This window comes from Gavialis gangeticus, unplaced genomic scaffold, assembly GCF_001723915.1.
Source record: "Gavialis gangeticus isolate Ggan-Ray unplaced genomic scaffold, GavGan_comp1, whole genome shotgun sequence".
Taxonomy (NCBI): Eukaryota; Metazoa; Chordata; order Crocodylia; family Gavialidae; genus Gavialis; species Gavialis gangeticus.
The window spans coordinates 19917277-19921158 of NW_017729033.1; positions in this window are offsets into that span (position 1 = coordinate 19917277).

A 3882-nucleotide genomic window follows, 5' to 3' on the forward strand; every position below is an offset into this window, starting at 1 on the left:
GGAATGACGATACTTTCCTTGCTCACAGAGCTGATCTGGGATGTGATTGCCTCATGTTTAGAAAGTGCTTTGAAACATATGCACATAACATTTTAAACTGGACAGCGTTTGTACTTAGCATGTTTTATTACTAAATTCTGTAGCATTTTCCTGGCTGTTTTCTAGAAGGACTAATATTGTGTATAATAACAACACCTGTCTTGCGTACAGTGCTTTCATGACTAATTTTGGTGAAACCAAGGCACAGGGAGAAGTGACTTGGCCAAGAGTCCCAGCAGGCAAGTCCCAGAGATCAAAACAGAACCCTAAATTCCCAGTCCAGTAGTAGCCTCCAGACCACACTGCAGTCTTGGGAACTGATTCTCTGTTATTTAAGGCCTCCTTAACACAACTTTGTCACTGTAAAGAGGTCTTAAATTACATTTGCACCCATCTCAAGACTTCTTGTGCATTATAAGAGCAGTGTAAGAGGATCTTAGGATTACTGAGAATCAGGCCCCCGGGGACAGAGAGAGAGGGCACATGTGTGTGTGTTTGCCTAGGGGTATGTGTGTGTACACAACGCTAACTGTTTGAATAAGCTAAAAAAGTTGAAGCAATTGCTTATCTCGTCACTGGTCATAACTGAGATCTTGCCTTCTTGTTAGGTTATTTTGAGAAGAAAAACTTGTTTCATAGATGTGAGGGTCAGAAGGGGCCTAAGTAGATCATCAAGTCTGACCCCCTGCCCTGGGCAGGAACGAATACTGGGCTCATATGACCCCTGCTAGGTAATTATCAAGTCTTCTTTTAAAGACCCCCAGGGTAGGAGCCAGCACTACTTCTCTTGGAAGTTGATTCCAGATTCTAGCCATGAAGTAGTGCCTTCTAATGTCCAGCCTGAACCTACTCTCAGATAACTTATGGCCGTTATTCCTTGTTACTCCAAGAGGTGTTCAGGGGAACAGGGTCTCTCCCATTCCCTGCTGGTCCCCCCTGGTAAGTTTATAGATGGCCACCAGGTCCCTTCTCATTCTCTTGTGGAGGCTGAACAGATTCAGGTCCTGTAGCCTCTCCTCGTAGGGCCTGCCCTGCTGCTCCCGATTGTGTGAGTGGCCCTCCTCTGGACCCTCTCGATGCTGGCCTCATCCCTCCTAAAGTGCGGTGCCAGAACTGTAAAGACATAAAAACATTTTCTAGCAAGCAGTTACTATGTCACAAGTTGCTTTAGCAGTCACACAAGAGCTGTGATCAGGGACAGTCACTTAGCAGGGCTGTACACAAGGCACAAATGTAAAGCGAATCCAGCCCAGCAGTGGCAAGTGGGATGTTTCATTTTAACAGAAGAGGGAGTGACTGCGCTGGGGGAGGGTGCTGCTGCCACAGGCAAGGCCTTGGCCTTGGTGGCGTCTGCGGGCCGCAGCGTCCCCACCCGGGAGGTGGCTCCACCAGCAGGCGGGGGTCAGGGGAGACCTGGGAAGCTGGTGGTGCGAGCCTGGCGGGGCAGGCTTCCCTCGTGCATGCCCGCCCTGTGCGCGGGCTGGGGAGGGAAATCAACCCTCCACTGGCAAAGGCCTGTGGCTGCCTTTGCCGCACTCATTTGTACCATCTTGTGCAGCTTAAGTCCTCCTGTTCTTGCTTCCCCCCCGCACCCGCTGCAGAGTGATTGATGGTCTCTCCGGGGAGCCAGCCATCTGAATCGCTGTCAAAACCATGTTATTTTGTTTGTTTAAGTGAGGACTTGATCTGGAGCGGAGGCTGCTGAATGCCGGGCATAGCCCTGCCTAGTGGGGTGTCTGATAAGGGAGCTGAGGCACAGTGCCTGGGTATCCTCTAGGCCCGGGTCTCATCTATGCCCCTGAGTATATAAGGGGTGCACCGGGCTGTGGGAGAACAGTTCACCAGGGCTCCCCAAGGGATAACAAGGTCTAATGGCCACAAACTTATGGTGGTGCGAGCACCGACTCTGGACTCATTCAAAAAATGTTTGGATGCTTATCGTGCTGGGATCATTTGACTCCAGCAGACTTCCTGCCTATGGCAGGGGGCTGGACTTGATGATCTCGTGAGGTCCCTTCCAGCCCCTGATGTCTATGATATCTATGAATGTGGGCTTTATAACCAACCTGTAGTAAAAAGATTTAAAGTGCAACTGTAGTCAGAACGTGTAAAAGTAATGTTCCCCTACTCAACATATCTGCTTCCTGTGTATCTGTGAGTCATGTCTGCTGAGTTTTCTGGGGTGGGGGGGGACACAAGTTTTTATTACTATTAGCACTGAATAGCTACTATAGCAATGGAAGAACGAGCTCAATTGTGCTTTGTGCATTGCATTATCAACAATGTTGTTAGTTAACATCAGCTTGTAGAATATTTATTACGGATGAGGAAATAAGAGACAAATAGGACACAGCTTGACTTGCAGATCTTGGAGTTTTCAGACCTTGACATCTGGGCAGCCATCTTTGGGCTTGTAACCTGGGTAATTTGATCTCCAAGCAGGAGAGAAAACAGAGATGGAACTCCGTCAGGCATTTCTGCAACAGGAGCCACACTTAACTTATTAGCAGATATTGCTCATCAAAAGAAAATTTGCTATAAAACTGGTGCGGGCGTAGCTGCGTGCCTGCAATGCGTAAGTACGCTCCTATGATTCTTGCACCAATGGGAAAAATTGATGTCTAGTGTAAACAGATGCAGCTCCGCTGAAGTGAATGTAGTTTTGTCTGTTTGCTTACCAGTCGCGAATGCAGCCCCATGAGCATGTAGTAGAAAACTTATAACCTGAAGAGTGTGGGGACTTCTAAGAAGGAACAGAAGTGACAAGTCTGAGCACTTCTACAGTGCCAGCTATGCATGCATTTTAAAGCGTACACTGACTTTTGTTAAGGGGCAGATCTGATCACCTTCCCTCACATGGAATAGTACTTTTATGCAGCAAGTAAGAAAATGCTCAATCAAGAAGGTCAGAACCAGCCATGAGCTGTATAACAACCCTGTGAGTTAGTTCAGTATTATTATTATAATATAATAGATGGGCAACCTAGGTCACCAGCAGACATATACTAGATAAGCTTAAGATATGGAGACAGCCTAGGAGGAGGGCAACCTGGACAGTTGCCCACAATACCTAAAAGCAGAGGGCAACCTTAAGAGATTTGGCAGGTATATGTTTACCAGGCGCTATCCCATCTGTTTCTTTGCTGAGGACATGAAGGGCCTCGTTCAAAGCCTATGGAAGTCAGGAAAGGTCTTTCCCTTGATTTCGGTGGTGATGCAACCAGCCCTGACCGGTTGTGGGCCAGCCTTAATGAAATGAGTGTCTTCACAGCTATCTAAGTGCCTTTATAAGGAACTGGAAGGTAATGCCAGGACGAGTTTACCTGTGCTGTACCAGTCTGAATTGAAACCTGTGGGGTCAAGGCTATACTGTGTTTTCCACCATACAGAGTGGGGAATCTCTGATGCTGGTTTTACTTTGCTGGCATTTAGTTGAAAGTAAGCGAAGAATCAGGCAAGCTGGATGTGATGTGCCACTGTTCTGATGTGGGAGATTCTTACACTTGCTGTGATCTGGTGAAAAATGCTTGTACAAGGGTTAAGATGATGGATTTAGGGCTTTTTTTTTTTTTTTAGAGATTAGGTATTTGTTGATTTATAACAAGACAGGCAGGGGCAGATAATATGAAAGGGCCAATTCTGCCTGCAGGAACTGATCAGGCCAAATGGAAATCAATGTGCTTGTGAGGATGAAAATAATGCATTTTCTCATCTGGTAAAAAGAGTGTATCTAATTAATATTTTACATGGATTTTTTTCTTCTTTTTTATGAAAACCTGTGATTGAATATCAGGATATTCTGATTGGTTGATGTGCAGTGTAAGAAATTCACAAATTGTTTGA